Genomic DNA, 24,537 nt, shown 5'->3' on the forward strand with positions numbered 1-24,537 from the left:
CCATTTAGCCAAGGAAGAGTGCTCTTTTGGCCAGGTTTGTATTAGATCTTCTTTAGGAAGCCATTTATTGTAGTTTGGATTGTGGACAGAAACCTGACTGACTATCAGCTTCCACATAATTTGTATAGGACAAGAGATCATTCCAGATAATTCCCTTAATTACGTTTTCAAAATAATTTAATTCACTCTTAGGTATTCTGAGCGGATCAGGCTTTCTAACAGTAGAGAGGTTAAACCTGTACTTAGAAAGCTTTCTGGCTATGAGTGTCAGGTTATGATCAGACAGCCCAGTTACCATATTGAATGATTTAGTCACTCTTTCTGGTTTATTACTGAACACCAGACGTGTTTTAGTCACCCTGGTTGGCCCTTTAACTAGCTGTGTGAGTTCAAAGGTATTAGTGATCCGTTTGAGGGATTTCCTACAAAGACTTGTCTTCATAATGAATGTTAAAATCTCACACTAAGATGACCTCTTTGCCAAAATCACATTCCCTAAGCATGTTATTAAACCGATAACAAAACACACTTTTGGTGGAAGGTGGTGTGTACATTCCAATAAGGGTAGAAGACATTTGGGGACAGTGTAACGTTTAGGCCAATACATATTTATTTTATTTTTTATTTTACCTTTATTTAACTAGGCAAGTCAGTTAAGAACAAATTCTTATTTACAATGATGGCCTAGGAACAGTGGGTTAACTGCCTGTTCAGGGGCAGAACGACAGATTTGTACCTTGTCAGCTCGGGGATTTGAACTTGCATCCTTCCGGTTACTAGTCCAACACTCTAACCACTAGTTCATTATCACATTATCAATTTGTTTACAATGGAAATGTTCTTTAATATAAATCAGACCCCCTCTTCCTTCAATCTTGCCTCTCCTGATAACATTGTAGACAGGCACAATCAAAGCAGCAGATGGAGCCATGTCTCTGAAAGGCAGCGGAAGTCGGTGAGAAGATGTTGTAATTTGATCACTTTTTGGAATGACATGGCGAATTCTCAAGTGCCCCCCCCTAGTAGCCGCTTGGAATTAGCTTGCGGGTCCCAGATGACTCAAGCAGGATTTACACATTGAAAAAAAGGAAAATTCAGTGTTTTCTTATGGCTGGGTTTAGGCCGTTTTGATTAGGGGTGGTTCGGTAGTACAATTAACTATCCCTTGCGCTTGCCCTGGAGGCGGGGAACTATTTAAAACAGCTTGCGTGCCAGAAGCAGAGTCGGGGACAGGGCTGTGGCGGTGACCAAATTGTCAGTCGGTGATTGTCAAGCAAATAACTGTTGGTCTCACGGTAATTGACTGTTAATTAACAAACATATTTAGCATCTCCTGGCTTCCACACACCTTTGGAACATCTACATTATTACAAGTCTAATAAATCCATGTAATATAACCTACACCTTCACAATAAACACATTATTTTAGACAGGTCTAAAGAAGCATGATATGAAGAACATCTAGTCTATTTCAGAAGAACAGAGAATAGCATACTCTGAGTTGTCCTTATGTTAGATCCTGATCTGGCTATGCCAAATGGCTGTGGGCTACACTAGTTCATTTAGCAGACAAGCGTTTTAGAATTCTTAGCATTATTTTATAGTATGAAGAAAACAATTGAACAAAGCTGAATGAAATATAAATATTTCCTCCAAATGATTAGAGGAAGTGCGCACATAACTATTCTGTGTTGAGAAGTTAAAGAAATAGGTAGGTATATTAAGGTAACTAGGTATTAAGGTAACTTTAGTTGTTCTACAAACGTTAATTTGAAAAAAGTCGCTCTGCTCAGTTTAAAAAAAATGTTTTCTTTTTTTTATCCCTTTTTCATGGGTATCCAATTGTTTCATCGCTACAAGTCCTGTACGGGTTCGGGAGAGACTAAGGTTGAAAGTCATGCATCCTCCGATACACAACCCAACCAAGCCGCACTGCTTCTTAACACAGCACCATCCAACCCGGAGGCCAGAGGAAACACCGTGCCCGGCCCACCACATGAGTCGCTGGTGCGTGATGAGACAAGGATTTCCCTACCGGCCAAACCCTACCTAACCCGGACAACGCTAGGCCAATTGTGCATCACCCCACGGACCTCTCGGTCACGGCCGGTTACGACAGAGCCTGGGCGCGAACCCAGAGTCTCTGGTGGCACAGCACCCTTAACCACTGCGACACCTGGGAGGCCTCTCTGCTCAGTTTTTTTGCACAGGTTGTACACTCTTCATTAGTCTCTCATTCACAATTTGACAAGCACTTGATAATGCCTTTGTGGCCGTAATGCACCCCAAAAAATACATACCTTTTGCGGCCAGTGGCTGTTGTGCGCATAAGCACCCCTCACTCACATGGCTCTCCATCACTTGATTGGGTCTTTCTCACAGGCTACAAGTGAAGACAGACACATCGGGGATGCAACTGTGTGCGTTCTTATCCAATTTGGAGGTGCATATTGAAGATATTGGAAGAACTGTCCACATTTACTTTTCGTCAGCCAACAAGATGAGTAGGCCTAACGAAATGCAAAAGCTCTAGCCTATGTCAATCTACTATCACCCATAGTACAAAAGTCAACCTATTCTATACGATAAATAAATATTCCAAACATAGTCTGTCACAGTTGTGGGATGCAATAGATCCCAAAATGAATACAACCACTAGCATTTAAAAAACTTTAAACAATGTGGCTGACGTAACAGAACATTTACCTTAAAATGTTAATAGACTATTAGTGTTACGCTCGTCGTTTGAACGAGACCAAGGTGCAGCGTGGTAGGCGAACATCTTACTTTTATTTACATGAACAACGAAAAACAACAAAATACCAAAATGAACGTAAAGTTCTGCAGGCTACACAGCAACTATACAAAATCAAGATCCCACAAACTAAAGGTGGAAAAAAAGGCTGCCTAAGTATGATCCCCAATCTAAGACAACTGCCTCGGATTGGGAACCATACCAGGCCAAACAAATAAATAGGAAAACTAGATTGCCCACCCTAGTCACACCCTGACCTAACCAAAATAGAGTACAGCAATGCGCACATGGCAGTAGGTTATAAGCACAAATGTTCCATGAGCGGGAAAACACCGTTATCAAAATTGAGAACATTTTTATGGTGAAAATGATCTTCCCCAAACTTGAAACTCAATCTCTGCTTATGTATGCCAGTTAGGCTCTAAACCCCTTGTAAAGCGGATTCATGTGCTTCATTTTGAGAAGTTATTATTTGGCCACTTTAGTTGTGATTACAAACCTTATCAAAACATATAGGCCTCTGGGTTAGGCTACATGAGGTGGGCGACTATGATTTGAAAAAGTCACACAAATAAAAGGCAGTTTATGCTGGGCATAATTCACAAGTGAGGCTAATATTGTTGTAGTTTAGCAGTTTCCGATATATGTTGGACTTGTGTTTGTTACTCCTAAGCGATTCAGTAGAATAGGGAGCAAGGTACACTTGGCCATTATTCAGAACATTATGGTACAGTATGCTGTGTACTGTCCGCTCCCATGGAACGGTGAACCAATGTGTTTGTCTGGGATGTTGGCATTCCCCGACAGTAGATTGGTTGGGTCATCCCAGCAAGGACGCACTGAGATTATCAGTAGAGCAGCTACATAACTGACAATCGTGGCAATGTACTGGAGATAAAACACAATTGTACTTTAAATTTTTGCAATAATTATTTGGCTGGAGTCGGCGTACCGCTGATGTTTTAGATAAAATACAGCATCTGGAGGATGCCGCACCACCCTCCCTTCGGTCTGCCATTGTGTGTGGGACGATGAGATGGAAGCAAACTCCATCTCATGTGCACTGCAGAAACATGCTAACCAAACAGTGCAAGGTGCCTGCGTACTTCTAACTTTGAGAGAGTAAACCTTTTTTTTTTAAAGGTATTCTTAGTTAGATGTAAAATTGCGCAATCTCTAAGATCTCCTTGTGAAAATTAAATGACAGATTTCTTGAGTTATTTCAGATTCAGATTATTTTGAGGAAGTGTATACTGGCTACTCCTTTAAAAGACCTTCACTTGAAAAACTAGAAAAAAAGCGGCAATAGTCCTGTTTGTCCATTTAGAGACGCTGTAGCCAGTATACACTTCCTCAAAAGTCAGAATTAATAAAAGATAATCAATGACAGATTTCTCGAATTTATGTTTTTGACGAGAAGGTCTTAGTCATGCAATTTTTTTTTACATCTGACTAAGATGTTTGGTGCAGTATTTCATTCATTTATTATAGAATTACAAAGACTGTACTGAAGAATCCCTACTGTTGACCAATTATTAGACTTCAGCTACCAATTTCGGCTTGCCTCAAGAAAAAAAGATGTAGTGTGCCCGAACAGCTGAAAAAACCCTTAAAGAAGTCCCAAAATAAATAAAAAACTTCAAAATGTTGTCATATTATATGAACAAACTCTTCCGAACCATTTCGGCTGGGAAGCATTCGGACGCCTTTATGAGGGCTAATCAGAATTCTTCTCAACCATATTAAAATTGTAATGCAGAGATAAACCAGAACCAACTACTCAGTTTTATATATTAAATATGTGACAAGAGACATTAAAACTGTGACATAAAGGGATCATAACGGAAGGAAATTATGCGATCATGCATTGTGCTGTAAATAATATCCCCATTTTATCCAATCAATCTTAATACAGTATGTGTGATTGAATTATGTTTGTCTGAGGGTGATGCATAGGCCTCGCCTAATTGTGCATTGGAGTATAGCCAGTGTCTTCAGTTTTGTGTTTATCATGAAAGCACTCATCATGCAGTCAGTGTGTGTAGGAGTTGCCTAGCTGTTTCCCCCGCCTGGCCGTCTCTTGGGTTCCCTGGGGAGCTGATTAGCGTGCCAGTGTGATCGAGAGGTCAGCGCGGCACCAGGTGTGTAAATGGGAAAGGATGACCCATAATGGACGTCTGGGGCTGGGGGCCCATTAAACTTATATGAGATGAGGAAACCAGATAGTGTTATATGGATGAGATTCTTTTTACATTGATTACGGTTTCACTTCCCAGGTGGTGAGACAATGCCTATTATCAACGTACAAGATAAATGAGAAGGGAGAGGAAGGAAGGGGCCATTTAATGATGGGCTACTAGCCTATTACTGCTATGTTGTGTATTTTGTTTTGGGACATTTTAGGGAATTGTGTGATTGTAAAACAGAAGTGCACCTTTTGACATAAATAGTAGGCCATTGAATGAGCAAGTGAATAGCCTGGTGGGACAATAAAAATATATTTCTTTACTCCTTTGCCTTGCAGGTGCTCTAAACCTCTTTATTGGTACAGTAAACGCTTGTCATTATCCACAGCTCCTTGCTCTTTCAGCACAGCCACATCTGCGATCATTAAGTGTTTTAGCGCAGAGGATTTAAGGTGTTTCGCCTATATTAATCTAGCAGCGACAGGCCACCACTCCAAAAAATATTTGAAAAAACATACAGTATATACATATATATATATGTATACATACATACATACATACATACATACATACATACATATATATACACACACAGACATACATACATACATACATACATACACACACACACACACACACGTTGAGAATGGTAAAATGTTTTCAGTGTAAATTTCAATGACTAAAACCAGATAAAGTAGGTAGAAAAGATAATGGAGCTATACATTACATCCGGAAAGTATTCAGACCCCTTGACTTTTTCCTCATTTTCTTACGTTATAGGCTTATTCTAAAATGGATTAAATAAATGTTCCTCTTCAATCTACATACAATACCCCATAATTACAAAGTGAAAAGTTGTTTTTGTAAGGTCCCATAGTTGACAGTGCATGTCAGAGCAAAAACCCATGCCATGAGGTTGAAGGAATAGTCTGTAAAGCTCCAAGACTGGCTCCACATTTCTGTAGCATTGAAGGTCCCGAAGAACAGTGGCCTCCATCATTCTTAAATGGAAGAAATATGCGACCAAGACTCTTCCTAGAGCTGGCTGCCCGGCCAAACTGAACAATTGGGAGAGAAGGGCCTTGTCAGGGAGGTGACCAAGAACCCAATGGTCATACTGACAGAACTTCAGAGTTCCTCTGTGGAGATGGGAGAACCTTCCAGGACAAACATCTCTGCAGCACTCCACCAATCAGGCCTTTATGGTAGAGTGGCCAGACTGAAGCCACTCTTCAGTAAAAGGCACATGACAGCCCACATGGAGTTTGCCAAAAGGTACCTATAAGGCCATGAGAAATAAGATTCTCTGGTCTGATGAAACCAACATTGAACTATTTGGCCTGAATGTCAAGCTGAGTGTCTTCTGGAGTCAACCTGGCACCATCCCTACGGTGAAGCATGGTGGTGGAAGCATCATGCTGTGGGGATATTTTTCAGTGGCCGGGATTGGGAGACTAGTCAGGGTTGAGGGAAAGATGAATGGAGCAAAGTACAGAGAGATCCTTGATGAAAACCTGCTCCAGAGCGCTCAGGACCTCAGACTGGGGAGAAGGGTCACCTTTCAACAGGACAACAATACTAAGCACACAGCCAAGACAATGCAGGAGTGGCTTCAGGACAAATCTCTGAATGCCCTTGAGTGTCCCAGCCATATTCCGAACATCTCTGGAGAGACCTGAAAATAACTGTGCAGCAACGCTCCCCATCCAACCTGACAGAGCTTGAGTGTATCTGTAGAGAAGAATGGGAGAAACTCCCCAAATACAGCTGTGCCAAGCAAGTAGCGCCATACCCAAAAGACTCAAGGCTGTAATTGTTGCCAAAGGTGCTTCAACAAAGTACTGAGTAAAAGGTCTGAATACTTTTGCACACAAAAAACAAATCGAAAACCTGTTTTTGCTTTGTCATTACGGGGTATTGTGTGTAGATTGATGAGTAAAATGTATAATATTCTTTTGAAATAAGGCTGTAATGTAAAACAAAAAGTGGAATAAGTATACTTAAAAATATAAAATGCAACATGTGAAAATTCCAAGTTATATTTCATTTAAGGTAATAAGTCAATTGAAATGAGTTCATTAGGCCCTAATATGTAGATTTCACATGACCGGGAATACAGATAGGCATGTTGTCTTGTGAGTATGCAGGCCATGGAAGAACTGGGACATTTTCAGCTTCCGGGAATTGTGTACAGATCCTTGAGGCATGGGGCCGTGCATGATCATGCTGAAACATGAGGTGATGGTGGCGGATGAATGGCACAACAATAGGCCTCAGGATCTCGTCACGGTATCTCTTTGCATTTAAATTGCCATCGATAAAATGCAATTGTGCTCGTTGTCCGTAGCTTATGCCTGCCCGTAACCCCACCGCCACCATGGGGCACTCTATCCACAATGTTGACATTAGCAAACCACTCGCCCACACTATGCCATATACATGGTCTGCGGTTGTGAGGCCGGTTGGACGCACTGCCAAATTCTCTAAAACGAGGTTAGAGGTGGCCTATGGTAGAGAAATGAACATTACATTCTCTGTCAACAGGTCTGGTGGACATTCCTGCACTCAGCATGCCAGTTGCACGCTCTCTCAAAACTTGAGACATCTGTGGCATTGTGTTGTGACAAAACTGCACATTTTAGAGTGGCCTTTTGTTGTCCCCAGCACAAGGTACACCTATGTAATGACCATGCTGTTTAATAAACTTCTTGATATGCCACACCAGTCCAGTGAATGGATTATCTTGGCAAAGGAGAAATGCTCACTAAGAGGGATGTAAACAAATTTGTGCAAGAAATTAGATAAATTAAAAAATATTCTGCCAATGGAACATTTCTGGGATATTTATTTCAGGTCATGCCACATGGGAACAAAACATTGCATGTAGCGTTTATATTTTTGTTCAGTGTATTTTCAAATAAGATTCTTTGAGATCTAACAATCACCAAAATAAGACAGTCATGACATGGGGCCAACGTTGATTTATTTAAGTTTGAGTCACTCACATAGCATGAAGAACACGGCATAAGCATTGGCAAAATGTGTAGACATTAGCTTTGAAACAGCAACATCGAGTCTCTGCGGCCAAGAGGTCCTTTAAAAAAAGTGGGTCTGAGATGGTCCACCCCACCCCACGCTGCTGAAACATATTGATGTTTGGTCCTTCTTTTCAGAGGCAGGCTGAAAGGAGACGCTCCAAACAAAGCAGTGGGGGGAGTAAAGTCTTCTCTTCAGGCTGCGCCTCAGCCTTCATTTCACACAAACATTTGTTAGTCCTCTGCAGCTGGAGACTAGGTGACAAGGCTGGCAGGGCCCATTGCTGTGCAATTGCTAGTGTGTGTGGGGAGAGGAGCATTTCCATATAAACAAACCCGTGAGCACCAACGTGAAGTTCATAGGAGCGTGTCAAAGGAAAGCGAAGAGTGTTTTAGAGAAATATATATATATATATTTTTTTTTTCATCTTACTTTTTTTTTTTAAATAAGCAAAAGCTTTGATTTCTGGTCAACAGATGGAAAGCGGGTCTTTGAAATACATCAAAACATAATAATGCTGAAGTAAATACCCAAAAATATCACTTATTTTTAGTTGAAGAAACATTGCCTTGTAATTATATTACCAAAACTCCACATATCTAAGATATTTTCTAATTTCTCACCCTCATGAGGGAGGATAATGACAGTTTCCATAAGTAAGCAATAAAGGTAGACCTACTAATTAGTGTTTTCACTGATATAAAGTTTGGTAATGAATTTTTTTTATTTTTTTATTGCTTTGGTACTGGTAGTATTTTCACAAGTATGTGGTACATTTTCACAACTTTTAGTACAAAACTGGTCCGACTTGAAGCAGCCCGTCTTTCATCCAAAACCTGTCATTTTGTGCATACGTTTGGATGTAAACATCTCATCACACAACCATTTGATTCATATTACAAGTTTATTGGGAAATGTAATAGAACATTGGGTTAATCACCAAAACACAGCATAATATATTTTCAATTGAGTCATTTTAACTACCAGTTAATCCAATAGCATATAACGCAAGATAAACGTTTCAAATCGCCCTTAGAAATGCTGAAAGTAATATGCTATAGTACTGTAAATTACAGCAGATTACAGTTTTAAGCAATAGACTTACATTACCCAACAAAATTGACAGAAAATCTATAATTTCCATAATATATACCCAATGTGTAATCAATCATTTTTCAGATATATTTGCCACGTACAGTAGGTCTAATGTCTAATGAAATGTAATGCACACATTCATTTGCATCAAGCCTGTCTTGAGCATTTGGCCATAAATTCTCATCCACATCACAGTGAACGTCCTCATTCACTACATAATGAGCTGATGATGGCACCGAAGGAGATGGCTGCCATTTTACGTGCCCCTAACCAATTTTCGAATTATTTGTAAACTAGTTTGTTCATAATGTTTCTGCCACCGTCTCTAATGACCGAAAAGAGCTTCTGGATATCAGGACAATGCCCTCGTGCACAAAGTGAGGACCATACAGAAATTTGTAAAGATCAGTGTGGAACAATTTGACTGGCCTTCCCAGAGCCCTGATCTCAACCCCATCGAACACCTTTATAATAAATAAATTGGAACACCGACTGCGAGCTAAGCCTATTTGCACATCAGTGCCCGACCTCCCTATTGCTCGTGGCAGAATGGAAGCAAGTCCCCGCAGCAATGTTCCAACATCTAGTGGAAAGCCTTCCCAGAAGAGTGGAGGCTGTTATAGCGGCAAAGGGGGGGGGGGTCAACTCCATATTGATGCCCGTGATTTTGGGAATTAGATGTTCGACGAGCAGGTGTCCACATACTTTCGGTCATGTAGTGTATACTTGTGGTGGTTCACAGTAGCATCACACACAATCACCATTTAAAAATACTTTTTTTTTTACAGTATAGTTCCATTATGATGTTGTGAAATAGCATGTGCATAAAATAGTATCAGTAATACAGTATATAGTGTTGTACTTGAACATACTCGGCCCGCAGTTGTTTCACCCGGTCGTCGTTTCTCTCAAAAGGCACCGGGTAAATGGGTTTTCATAGATACCTGGTGTCTCTTCAAAAGGCGGGTGTTTGTTGGTAGGTTGACGGATGCCACGTTGGCAAAGGTGTCATCGTTCTTCCCAATGGCCTGCTTTATTTCGGACAGCCGTATGTCATTCCTGGCCCTCAGCATTTCCACCACTGCTGCTCGGTCAACACACGGCCACAGACAACACCATGGGGTCTTCTGTCAATTCTGAGGGTAGAACAGAGTCGACTGTCAATAGATCATACTGAAACATGTTTTGTGAATTTACATGCTTTACAATTTCATTTACTGTAAATGTAATGGTAACAAATAGTGCATATCCTTCAGACTTACCAGTTCTTGGCGAAATGTTCTCAAGATTGAATGTATCTTTTCAGATTGAGGTGAACTAAATTTGACCGCCTCTGCAATTGTAAGGCCTCTGTTTACCACGTGGTCAACGACGATGGTCCGGACTTCATTAGACACAACAGTTCCCTGCCGTCTGCCTCCCTCTCTCTGATGGGCCCCTTTCCCACTAGCTCTTTTATTTCTTCCTCTCCCTTGCTGTCTATCCTGCGCCGTGTTGAAAGAAATTGCAAGTGTTCACACACCCACTTTTATATGGTGGCCAATTGTGGTTCAATTAGTAATAACGAGTAGTCATTATGTATGGTCATGTATCTTACATGTCATTTTGTTTATACTTTACAAACACACATTTGTGAGTATTGTGAGCATTGCATTGTGAAAGGCCGTTACTTTTTCTGAAAGGTATTTCATATAAAGAAAGGTTACTGTGTGAGTGTTGTGTGTTGTACTTAGTCAATTGAAAATGGGCTTTAAAGTTATTTTAAACAGCCTTTTTGAATATCTATTTCGATTTTTGTACTAAGAGAAGTGAAATTTTACCATATACTTGTGAAAATGGTACCAAAGCTATAAAAAAAACCGAAGTGATTAAAACTCAGTAACATAATTACTGCCATTGAATTGGTCACAATGGTAAATCATAGTAAACAGAAACTACCTGCTACTGTCCTCCCTTCCACTGGCATACTGTTATGTTCAGCTCATAATTTTTTTCCATCGCTTTCTGTCGTCTGGTGGCCAAAGCAAGACTGTGAAAACAGTCTGGACAACACCTCCCTCTCATTCTCTCTCACTGCCACTCTCTTCTCTCTCCGGTTAATTTACATTTACATTTACATTTACATTTAAGTCATTTAGCAGACGCTCTTATCCAGAGCGACTTACAAATTGGTGCATTCACCTTATGACATCCAGTGGAACAGCCACTTTACAATAGTGCATCTAAATATTTTAAGGGGGGTGAGAAGGATTACTTTATCCTATCCTAGGTATTCCTTAAAGAGGTGGGGTTTCAGGTGTCTCCGGAAGGTGGTGATTGACTCCGCTGTCCTGGCGTCGTGAGGGAGTGTGTTCCACCATTGGGGAGCCAGAGCAGCGAACAGTTTTGACTGGGCTGAGCGGGAACTGTACTTCCTCAGTGGTAGGGAGGCGAGCAGGCCAGAGGTGGATGAACGCAGTGCCCTTGTTTGGGTGTAGGGCCTGATCAGAGCCTTGAGGTACTAAGCACCATGGTCTTGTAGCGGATGCGAGCTTCAACTGGAAGCCAGTGGAGAGAGCGGAGGAGCGGGGTGACGTGAGAGAACTTGGGAAGGTTGAACACCAGACGGGCTGCGGCGTTCTGGATGAGTTGTAGGGGTTTAATGGCACAGGCAGGGAGCCCAGCCAACAGCGAGTTGCAGTAATCCAGACGGGAGATGACAAGTGCCTGGATTAGGACCTGCGCCGCTTCCTGTGTGAGGCAGGATCGTACTCTGCGGATGTTGTAGAGCATGAACCTACAGGAACGTCACCTCTCCTGGCTCTTACTGACACCTCCCGGGACACCTACCACCTAACCTCTTTCCATTTACTGTAACAAGCATTCTCACCCACTGAGCACCGACCGACAACGGACGTCCGTGAACGTTGAAAAATAGTTGAAATTTGGTCAGTTGACCATGGCCGGAACCAATCATGGACGTCTATGTTTCACGAGTTTGGGTAGTTCAGTACAGTGCAGTAGAGCACACTAGACTATAGTACAGTATTATGTACTGTATTGTTCTATACCCTACTGAACATATCTTATTGTATGTACTCTACTGTACTCTATCTACGTTGCTGTACCGTGATTTCCAAACGTTTGAAACATATTTGTCTATGATTGTTTCAGATTTGGTCTGGTCCGGACCAATCAAATGTGGTCTTGTTTGGGGGCGGAGGTCATTACAATAATAGCCCGTGTGTAGGCTAATATCCAAATATGCTAAATAAGGATGATGCATATTTCTACCTTTGTGTGCCTTATTCAGGAAACATCACCATTTAAGAGAATGATATTCATACCCATAATGATGCATTTCTGTGTAGTACAGATCAGGGACACATGATGTAATTCCGTTACTGTAATTCCGTTACCGAATGTAAATCCACTTCACCAACTCTAGTTCGATAACCAAAATAGTTGTTTCCAACTCAAAGTGTAATGTTATAGCTGACACTCCATTCTTTCTGCAGACATCTTTGAAATGCAATCGGAGCAGATACAGCTAGGATCTTAATTTGATCACTCTTGTTGCTGAGAATTTCCCTGCGCTACAGGAAATGAGAACTTGTAGTGTATGTGAGGTTTACAAAATATTTTAAAGTTTGTAATTTCCACCTTAAAATGTCAGACTTGATTTGTCCTAATGAAAAATGTAGCAACCAATACAAAATAAATTCCACGAGTTATAATCCATATAATAATTAACATTTTCTGTTGCTGCAGTATAATATTTCTGCTGTAGAAATTGGCTCAAATGAAGATCCTACATATGTATTTAACAGAATTTTTGGAAAAGGTGGTCGCATAAAAAACAACAGATTTTCTGTTACCAAACTTTGTCTTCCAGTAAATGTGTTTTTGGAAAATTGTTTGTGTTCAAAGTAGTCCTTGTGCATAGAGTTGTATGGTTTGTTAAACTTTGAAATCAGTGGTTTTTGTCTGGCATCCATTTTAAAGTGAGAAATCTGAGTCAAAGCGTGATTCCATTACCGTTGAATTACCCAGAGGGAGAGAGAGAGAGAGATGTGTTTGACTGGCCTCTCTCTGACTAACACAAGGGGCCTTTTCTGTTCAGTGGTCCAGGACAATGAATCCACATCAGATGATTATGATAACTAGATTGGCCAGAGTCTAGAGTCTTTGGTCAGTACAGTATCTTCCCACAGCTGGAAGTGTGTGTATACTACTGAGGCAGCGCTGGTCTTGTGACAACATCCTAAACCTCACTTATTCATTGTCAATGTCTGCATATGAGGCTGAAGTCTTGGCTTGCTATAGAGGTTACGACCCCTGGTAATACCTTTGATGTTGAGTTTCTTCGAAGTGCTGTTAGCGTTATCTCCAGTCTCACATCTGGCAGGCATCAGTAACACACAGAACAGCTCAATTATCACTGTCCCAACTACCTCAGTGTAACAGCCCAGGAGTCTTTCTTCAAGGCTGACACTCACGAGTCACGAGTTTTGGAATTGGGTCATTTGAAAGTATATGATCTGTATTTAGACTATTTAAACTGACTGACTATTTCGATTTTGTGATTAGTGATGACCATAAATCTCTGATTCAGAAATAAACTCCTTGATCTGTGTGTGTCAGAGGTTTCCAAGGCACCACCCCTGGAGGAACCGGGGCTATGAGCTCTGAAATAGATCTTGGGATTAGAGAAAGGGTCAAAGTTTTGATTTAATCTCTCTCTTTCTCCTTATCTCTCTCTCTGCTCACTCTTTCTCTTGGCCCTTTCTTTCTCTGCCCCCTCTTCTCTCTGCCATCTCCTTTCTCTGCCCTCTCTCTGCCTTTGTCTCTCTCTCTCTCTGTTTCTGCCTCTGTTTGCTGGAAGTGGGGGTGGGGAAAGACAGATGGCTGAGTTTGACTAAATACTGGGGACTGGGGAGCCAATCCTGCTCTGGACTGAGTGCTCGTCTCAATCATCGTCCAATCACGTCACTGATCCCTGTTCCATACTCCGCTGGGGAACACCATTCCAGCATGGAGCATAACCACAGAAGCCACAGCTACAAGTTGTATTTCCGTCAAATGTTTTTTATTTTTTTATATGTGCTGCCAGAAAATCAAATAGATCACAATTCTTTGGGGTCAGACTCAGGAATCTTGTCTCTGCTTACTTCATTACAAACAAAGATGCTTGACCCAAGCAATAAGGGTCCCAGCCAAGCTGGCGGCTCACTGAGTTAGTGAAACTGGTCCAGCAGATGCCCTGAGCCATAAAAAAAAACACCACAAGCAAGGCCTTCTTTTTCAATCCAGAGGCTCCTCTCATCTTGCTGTGGCTTCATGGCTTCTTATGTAACCCCCTCTGTCCCCATCGGGCGCTAGAAGGTTTATGTAAGAGTAGAGGGAGATCTCTAGAGGAGAGCTACAGCTGGTCCAGAACTCAAGAGGTCAAATCCCTGTGTGTTAGGCTAGCCTATGCCCCAGAGCATGCTAAAGAAAGACGTACTGTTGTTGTGGTGGATGGGTGTGAGCTTAAACAAATGGAGGGAGAAAGTGCCCTCACTGATGGGAATGTTAGAGACAGCCGGCACCGACTTAGAGCACAAACACGTTCATTCTAGCGCGTTTTTTATATGTCTCATTGTGTGGATGTAATGTTGTTGTTTGGACCGGCTCCATCCTGTGCTGTGCGGATGTAATGTTGTTGTTTGGAGCGGCTCCATCCTGTGCTGTGCTGTGTGGATGTAATGTTGTTGTTTGGACCGGCTCCATCCTGTGCTGTGCGGATGTAATGTTGTTGTTTGGACCGGCTCCATCCTGTGCTGTGTGGATGTAATGTTGTTGTTTGGACCGGCTCCATCCTGTGCTGTGTGGATGTAATGTTGTTGTTTGGACCGGCTCCATCCTGTGCTGTGTGGATGTAATGTTGTTGTTTGGACCGGCTCCATCCTGTGCTGTGTGGATGTAATGTTGTTGTTTGGACCGGCTCCATCCTGTGCTGTGTGGATGTAATGTTGTTGTTTGGACCGGCTCCATCCTGTGCTGTGTGGATGTAATGTTGTTGTTTGGACCGGCTCCATCCTGTGCTGTGCTGTGTGGATGTAATGTTGTTGTTTGGACCGGCTCCATCCTGTGCTGTGTGGATGTAATGTTGTTGTTTGGACCGGCTCCATCCTGTGCTGTGCTGTGTGGATGTAATGTTGTTGTTTGGACCGGCTCCATCCTGTGCTGTGTGGATGTAATGTTGTTGTTTGGACCGGCTCCATCCTGTGCTGTGCTGTGTGGATGTAATGTTGTTGTTTGGACCGGCTCCATCCTGTGCTGTGTGGATGTAATGTTGTTGTTTGGACCGGCTCCATCCTGTGCTGTGCTGTGTGGATGTAATGTTGTTGTTTGGACCGGCTCCATCCTGTGCTGTGTGGATGTAATGTTGTTGTTTGGACCGGCTCCATCCTGTGCTGTGCTGTGTGGATGTAATGTTGTTGTTTGGACCGGCTCCATCCTGTGCTGTGTGGATGTAATGTTGTTGTTTGGACCGGCTCCATCCTGTGCTGTGCTGTGTGGATGTAATGTTGTTGTTTGGACCGGCTCCATCCTGTGCTGTGTGGATGTAATGTTGTTGTTTGGACCGGCTCCATCCTGTGCTGTGCTGTGTGGATGTAATGTTGTTGTTTGGACCGGCTCCATCCTGTGCTGTGTGGATGTAATGTTGTTGTTTGGACCAGCTCCATCCTGTGCTGTGCTGTGTGGATGTAATGTTGTTGTTTGGACCGGCTCCATCCTGTGCTGTGCTGTGTGGATGTAATGTTGTTGTTTGGACCGGCTCCATCCTGTGCTATGCTGTGTGGATGTAATGTTGTTGTTTGGACCGGCTCCATCCTGTGCTGTGCTGTGTGGATGTAATGTTGTTGTTTGGACCGGCTCCATCCTGTGCTATGCTGTGTGGATGTAATGTTGTTGTTTGGACCGGCTCCATCCTGTGCTATGCTGTGTGGATGTAATGTTGTTGTTTGGACCGGCTCCATCCTGTGCTGTGTGGATGTAATGTTGTTGTTTGGACCGGCTCCATCCTGTGCTGTGCTGTGTGGATGTAATGTTGTTGTTTGGACCGGCTCCATCCTGTGCTGTGTGGATGTAATGTTGTTGTTTGGACCGGCTCCATCCTGTGCTGTGCTGTGTGGATGTAATGTTGTTGTTTGGACGGGCTCCATCCTGTGCTGTGCTGCGTGGATGTAATGTTGTTGTTTGGACCGGCTCCATCCTGTGCTATGCTGTGTGGATGTAATGTTGTTGTTTGGACCGGTTCCATCCTGTGCTATGCTGTGTGGTCCTTCTGTGGCTCAGTTGGTAGAGCATGGCGCTTGTAACGCCAGGCTAGTGGGTTCGATTCCGGGACCACCCATACGTAGAATGTATGCACACATGACTGTAAGTCGCTTTGGATAAAAGCGTCAGCTAAATGGCATATATTATTATTATTATATTACTGTGTGGATGTCCCAGGTGGAGGTGAGCATCGCTCTGACTCACTCTGCAGTACATGAAGGCCCGGCAGTGTTGGCTGGCTCCCCGTACTGTTTCTGTTGCCAGGTGTCTGAAAACATTACACTTGACTCCCTGCGGAACCGTTTGTTTCTGTCAACCAGAATAGCGGTTGTGGGTTTTCTTGACGTGCTTCATGGATATCAAGTGATGTGCAGTTATTCAGGAGGTGTGCAGTTCTCTTCACTTATCATTCTTGGCACCTACCAACTGACAACTGACTGCTTAAGTTCTATTGAAGATGAAGTGCTGGAAAATAAAGCCGATCTAGAGGTGTTAAAACACTTGGCGATATATCGTGTTCAAATCACATCAAATGTTATTTGTCACATGCGCCAAATACAAGAGTTGTAGACCTTACAGTGAAATGCTTACTTACAAGCCCCTAACCAACAATGCAGGTAAGAAAAATAAGTGTTAAGTTAAAAAAAATTTAAAAAAATAAAAAAAAGGTAAGTAAAACATTTACATTTAAATAACAAATGATCAAAGAGAAGCAGTAAAATAACAATAGCGAGGCTATATACAGGGGGTACCGGTAGAGAGTCAATGTGGGGGGCACAGGTTAGTCGAGGTAATTGAGGTAATATGTACATGTAGGTAGAGTTAAAGGGACTATGCATAGATACTAAACCGAGAGTAGCAGCAGCGTAAAAGAGAAGGGGGGTTAATGCAAATAGTGGCTACTCACATTGCGTACGGAGAGCATGATCACACGGTCTTCCGGAACAGCTGATGCTCTCATGCATGCTTCAGTGTTGCTTGCCTCGAAGCGAGCATAGAGGTAATTTAGCTCATCTGGTAGGCTCATGTCACTGGGCAGCTCTCGGCTGTGTTTCCCTTTGTAGTCTGTAATAGTTTGCAAGCGTCGGAGCCGGTGTAGTACAAATCAATCTTAGTCCTGTATTGATGCTTTGCCTGTTTGATGGTTCGTCAGAGGGCATAGCGGGATTTGTTATAAGCTTCCGGGTTAGAGACCTGCTCCTTGAGCTTAGTGCGGATGTTGCCTGTAATCCATGACTTCTGGTTGGGGTACTGTGGGGATGACGTCATCGATGCACTTATTGATGAAGCCAGTTACTCATGTGGTGTACTCCTCAATGCCATCGGAAGAATCTCGGAACATATTCGAGTTTGTGCTTGCAAAACAGTCCTGTAGCTTAGCATCTGCGTTACAGTTTCGGCCCCCTTAAACTTTGCGACCTTTTTGCCACATTTCAGGCTTCAAACAAAGATATAAAACTGTATTTTTTTTGTGAAGAATCAACAACAAGTGGGACACAATCATGAAGTGGAATGACATTTATTGGATATTTCAAACTTTTTTTAACAAATCAAAAACTGAAAAATTGGGCGTGCAAAATTATTCAGCCCCCTTAAGTTAATACTTTGTAGCGCCACCTATTGCTGCGATTACAGCTGTAAGTCGCTTGGGGTATGTCTCTATCAGTTTTGCACATCGAGAGACTGACATTTTTTCCCATTCCTCCTTGCAAAACAGCTCGAGCTCAGTGAGGTTGGATGGAGAGCATTTGTGAACAGCAGTTTTCAGTTCTTTCCACAGATTCTCGATTGGATTCAGGTCTGGACTTTGACTTCGCCATTCTAACACCTGGATATGTTTATTTTTGAAACATTCCATTGTAGATTTTGCTTTATGTTTTGGATCATTGTCTTGTTGGAAGACAAATCTCCGTCCCAGTCTCAGGTTTTTTGCAGACTCCATCAGGTTTTCTTCCAGAATGGTCCTGTATTTGGCTCCATCCATCTTCCCATCAATTTTAACCATCTTCCCTGTCCCTGCTGAAGAAAAGCAGGCCCAAACCATGATGCTGCCACCACCATGAGTTCAGGGTGATGAGCTGTGTTGCTTTTACGCCAAACATAACGTTTTGCATTGTTGCCAAAAAGTTCAATTTTGTTTTCATCTGACCAGAGCACCTTCCACATGTTTGGTGTGTCTCCCAGGTGGCTTGTGGCAAACTTTAAATGACACTTTTTATGGATATCTTTAAGAAATGGCTTTCTTCTTGCCACTCTTCCATAAAGGCCAGATTTGTGCAACATATGACTGATTGTTGTCCTATGGACAGAGTCTCCCACCTCAGCTGTAGATCTCTGCAGTTCATCCAGAGTGATCATGGGCCTCTTGGCTGCATCTCTGATCAGTCTTCTCCTTGTATGAGCTAAAAGTTTAGAGGGACGGCCTGGTCTTGGTAGATTAGCAGTGGTCTGATACTCCTTCCATTTCAATATTATCGCTTGCACAGTGCTCCTTGGGATGTTTAAAGCTTGGGAAATATTTTTGTATCCAAATCCGGCTTTAAACTTCTTCACAGCAGTATCTCGGACCTGCCTGGTGTGTTCCTTGTTCTTCATGATGCTCTCTGCGCTTTTAACGGACCTCTGAGACTATCACAGTGCAGGTGCATTTATACGGAGACTTGATTACACACAGGTGGATTGTATTTATCATCATTAGTCATTTAGGTCAACATTGGATCATTCAGAGATCCTCACTGAACTTCTGGAGAGAGTTTGCTGCACTGAAAGTAAAGGGGCTGAATAATTTTGCACGCCCAATTTTTCAGTTTTTGATTTGTTAAAAAAGTTTGAAATATCCAATAAATGTCGTTCCACTTCATGATTGTGTCCCACTTGTTGTTGATTCTTCACAAAAAAATACAGTTTTATATCTTTATGTTTGAAGCCTGAAATGTGGCAAAAGGTGGCAAAGTTCAAGGGGGCCGAATACTTTTGCAAGGCACTGTATCTGACCACTTATTTATTGACCGAGTCACTGGTGCTTCCTGCTTTAGTTTTTGCTTGTAAGCAGGAATCAGTAGGATAGAGTTATGGTCAGATTTGCCAAATGGAGGTCAAGGGAGAGCTTTGTACGAGTCTTTGTGTGTGGGAGTAAAGGTGGTCTAGAGTTATTTTTCCTCTGGTTTTAAGGTACTTCGATTTTTTACAATACCGTCTATAACAATATTTTGATACAGTGCTAAACAAATGAAGTTCTACAAGTTCTACAAATTGGACTACTTTACTGTCAGCTTTGTCCTAGTTTGGTTGAGTATAAAACAATCCGAATGGAAAAAAGCCCATTAAAACCACTTAGAATTAATTTCTTGCAATTTTAGGGTCATGACGCAATACGGCCAAAAATGAGAAGAATATAATTATATATTATGTTGGCCATATTGCCCGGCCCTTCTTTAGACCATGCCATATTGCAGTGTCGTGAATATAATTAAAATCAGTTCAATAAGGATTCCCTTCAATATGTAATAACATTGTGTGTGTCCCACATGGCACCCTGTAGTATAGTATATCGGTATAGTATAGTGGTATAGTCCTATAGTATAGTAGTATAGTGGTGGTATACTATAGTAGTATAGTAGTATATTATAATATGGTAGTATAGGGTAGTAGTATAGTATAGGGTGCCATTTAGGAAGCATACATTTGGTGCAGACATGAACTCGGTCAATACCTTAATCAGATTTGACATTTGTTCATTTCAGTGGGTCAGACCATCAGAAAACCACAAAGTATGGGCAGTTTCAGCCACCCGTCTGTTTGACAGGAGAATACGCTGTCTATGCCAAAGATAAAAATGGCACAACGATGATGGACCAAGCATTAGCTGAATGAGTTATCATCAGCTACAGTACGGCTTGGGTCTCTTGGTGCGTCTATGAATGTGGTCCTTCACACTCGCAAAGGTTTCCTCAATCTCTTAAAACAAGTAGCCTACAGTCTTGAGGGCATGTCTGATGTCAGAACTACAGTGTCGGCTAATACATGACAGTGACCCAGGGTTGAAAGAGTTATGCTTGAGTATTTTGGCTGACCTCTTTTCGCTGCTATTTGACAGCTCAAGGAGTAAACAGCGGCCTAAGACATTGCAACGTGGTCAAGCTAGTTGAGGCGGGCAGCCTCCTTTATAACCATTTAACTGTGATTAAATGTAATCAAAAATGTAATCTACTTCATCCCCAAAAGTAATTATTTATGATGATCCATAAAAAATAACTAGTAATACTACATACTCCAAAAAAGGCTAAAATCTCACCGTGCTGATGATACAAGTGGTTTCAGATTTCACATCCTGCATCACACAGGCTTAATTATACTACTGTGTCCGTGGGAACCAGGGTTATCGCTCAATGCTAGCCATTTTGATCTACGGTATCCACAGATTGATCGGAGCTGGTACCATAACCACGCAGGTCCCCTAAACAGGGAACTTTACATTTAAGAGGATTTATTAATATGCTTGAGTATATCACCTCAGAGACTATCCCAGACAAGTCCACCCATCTTCCCATTGGTGTGGATGGAAACTGCCTGGGGACCTGACTTTCCCTCAGATTCACTAGATGCCAATCCAGGGATAGATCAAACTACATTGAGGGAGAAGGTTAAATCTAGCAGTCTCGAAACATGCCTGTATAAAAAAAATACTTTGTGTCCTTAGGCCTCCTCCCTCTCAAAATTGTTATGAAAATCAAAGAGAGCTTGGCATTTCTTAGTTTTGAACCAAGGCCTGAGTTCCTGAAAGGTTTGCACAAAAGCCCCGTTGCCTAGCTGCCTGTGAGGATCCCTGTTCCGTCAGCCTTTGTGTGTGGCTATATATGGCTGAACAGACCTCTTATGGAGATCCACAAGAATGCAGAGGGGGAGAGACTTTCTCCTTACTTCATCTTATTCATTTTTCAGCTAGCAGGAGGGAGTCATTTGTAAAGGGTATAATCACTGCCTTGCTTTTCTTAACCCCCCCCCTCCCCCCTTAGGACATTTCAGAGACTCACCATTTCTAGATAGAAAGCTCTGGAATGTCTTGGCCTGTAAGATCTAGACAGAGGAAATGGCTTCCTCCTTCAGACGCTTCAGTATGATGACATCATTAAGAGTTACATAGATGTTTGTGGAATGAGATATTGGTTGTTATTGCAAGAAAATCTGCTCTTGGACTCCAGTAATTGTTTTCAATATTGTTTTCATAAAAAGTAATGTTCTCCGTTTGATTCTAATGGATTTAAGATGTAATGCTTGTATGGAAGATATTCCCCTGGTCAGATTCAAATTTTTAGTCATAGCATATTAGGGAACAAAACATATTTACTATGCTTCTATTTTCAAGTGACAGAAGATTACAGCACAGTTAGAGTGCCTTCAGAAACTATTCACACCCCTCGACTTTTTCCACATTTTGTTGTGTTACAGCTTGAATTCAAAATGGATTCAATTGAGATGTGTCACTGGCCGACACAGAATACCCCATAATGTCAAAGTGGAATTATGGTTTTAGATTTTTTATTAAAAATTGAAACGTTTTTGAGTGACTACTTCATCTCTGTACCACATACAATTATCTGTACCATCCATCAGTCGAGCAGTGAATTTGAAACACAGATTCAACCACAAAGACCAGAAAGGTTTTCCAATGCCTCGCAAAGAAAGGGGACAGGGGAATACCAAGTCCGTTGTACAACTGAATGCATTCAACCTAAATGACTCTTCCACATTTAACCCAACCCCTTTGAATCAGAGAGGTGCGGGTGTTGCCTTAAATCGACATCCACGTCGTCGGCACTCCGGGAGCAATTGTTGTGGTGGTTAACTGCCTTTCTCAAGAGCAGAACAGCCAATTTATTTTAACCAGCCTCCTTTCAGTTATTTTTAGGATAAAAATACACGGAATCGAGCTAAACACAGGCAAAATCCTGGAGGAAAACCTGGTTCAGTCTGCATTTCAACAGACACTGGGAGACAAATAACATTTTGAGCAGGCCAATAACCTAAAACACAAGGCCAAATGTAGACTTGTGTGGCTTACCAATACCACATTGAATGTTCCTGAGTGGCCTAGTTACAGTTTTGACTTTAAATCAGCTTGAAAATCTATGGCAAGACTTGAAAATGTCTAACTAGCGATGATCAACAACCAACTTGACAGAGCCTGACAAATTTTAAGTGCAAGTATTGGACAATCCAGGTGTGCAAAGCTCTTAGACTTACCCAGAAAAAAATCACATCTGTAAATAGCTGCCAAAGGTGATTCTAACATGTTTTGACCAAGGCGTGTGAATACTTATGTAAATGAAACATTTCTGTATATAATGTTCAATACATTTGCAAAACAATGTGTGTCGATGGGTAAGGAAAAAAATGGATTTGATCCGTTTTGAATTCAGGCTGTGACATAACCAAATGTGGAATAAATCAAGGGGTATGAATCATTTCTGAAGGCACAGTAAATGTGAAAATGATGCATCGTAGGTAATGAAGGGTTACAGAAAAGGCACAGTGTTTTCTAAACACCCCAGACGTTTTTGGGTCTGCTATGTTTGTTAGACGTGTTAGTGCTCATCCTGGTGTGATCACCTTGGCTTGACAATGGCCTAGTTCTAACTCTTTTTAAATGAGGTCCCCCCCGGTGTACAATAGAAAGGACATGGCTTCAGTAATCTATTATTTTAACCTGGCATCTGTGATACATCCTGGAATACGTTTGCAAAATATTAAACAGGAATAGCCTGCAATGCATTCACTGTGCAACAGGTCATTAAAAGAGTAGAGTTTAATTTCTAAATATATATTTTCATATGTTTAGTAATGCAGAACGCTGTTAGTAGGATGTACAGTGTACGTCACACATGCAATACATGCGTGTGACAACTATTTGCAGAGGAATCATTTCAACAGAGCCACGAGAGTAGTTGTCAAAGTGAATTAGACTCAGGGGAATCTAATGAGACATGCATGTTCCTCTCCAGATTGAAACTGAACAATGTTCCAGAAAAATTGTTCTGATTTTTCTTGGTGTCTGTCTCTCACTTCCTCTGGGAAGATGGCCATTTGAGCTAATAGTTAGCTCAGGTTCGTCTCATGTTTCGTAGTCGTATCCTTGGACCTGTAAGGTGCCCAGAATGATACAAGTTGGGACATTCCTGTCTAGTGCCATCTTTCCCACTTAGATTTTTACCATTGAACTCCCCAGACAACAGTCCTTTATGGCAGGGCCGTTTAAAGTGAACTGAGAGAGGAACTGACTGGTGAAGAGGTGCCCTGGCCCCTTCCTTTTATAATGGTTGACAGAAGCCACAGATAACACCGAGGTGGGTGCCGTTAGCTGTGTAATGATCCAGCCACCTTGAGGTTTCACAGCGTATAGATTCAATAGGCTCCGGATTAGAGACACCCGACGGTTATCTTTGCTTTAATCGCAGCGCTGTATCATACACACCAACATTCATCTGGTTCATTGAGGCCAGGCCTAGAGGTGTGAGGGACTGTGAGAAGCTTGATTAAAGCCACAGTGAGAGAGGAGCAGGTGGGCCCCGCTGATCTGTAGCCCCGGGGCATGATCAGAGGGACCTGCCTGCTCGGAGCATGCCCAGTCCCTTCATGACAGAAGATCTGACAGAGAGACACTACTCTTAGTATATGGAGATTAGGGAGGTATGTAGCATATGTCCCTGATGCAACAGATGTTTTGAAGTGTTTATCAACAGACTTATGGTCTATATGGCTACAGTATAGTCTGCTTGTTTGATTTATTTCGCCTTTCAAAGAGCTTTATCTAGACAATCTGTTGAAGTCGGTAGGGGGCTGAGGGAGACATAGACCAGCTTATCCAAACAATTATTAAGACATAGCATGACAGCCGACTTGTTTGGTTCTTTTGGTTGGTTCGGTGTTGCCTGCGAAATAGGAATGTCTGAAACCTTAGACGAGGTGCGATGGACCAAGCAGTAGACAGAGTCCCCAGGGCTCTATAATTAGGATCATCTGCCATACGTCTCAGACGCAGAAATGAGAGGTCCATCATCAGGAAAATAAACCGGGTAACTAGTGCAGGGACCTGTATTTTTCCAGGATTACACAAAGACGTGGTGAGCTTTTTCGTCATGTAACTCTACTTTGCCTCTCTGG

At 42.1% G+C, this 24,537-nt stretch overlaps 1 protein-coding gene across 4 annotated transcripts in view; it reads left to right on the forward strand.

Moving 5' to 3' along the window:
- The window catches only part of LOC118386727 (ankyrin repeat domain-containing protein 6), a 56,624-nt gene that overhangs the window by 7,634 nt on the left and 24,453 nt on the right, over nucleotides 1–24,537 (forward strand). Inside the window, exon 1 of one of the 4 annotated variants that reach the window (XM_035774490.1) lies at nucleotides 24,411–24,497. The exons of the other annotated variants lie outside the window; for them this stretch is intronic. The gene's annotated coding sequence lies outside the window, so the exon portion shown is untranslated. Of the gene's footprint in view, nucleotides 1–24,410; nucleotides 24,498–24,537 lie in introns of those variants that run through there. 4 annotated transcript variants of the gene reach the window in all.

This window comes from Oncorhynchus keta, chromosome 8, assembly GCF_023373465.1.
Source record: "Oncorhynchus keta strain PuntledgeMale-10-30-2019 chromosome 8, Oket_V2, whole genome shotgun sequence".
NCBI classification, from domain to species: Eukaryota; Metazoa; Chordata; class Actinopteri; order Salmoniformes; family Salmonidae; genus Oncorhynchus; species Oncorhynchus keta.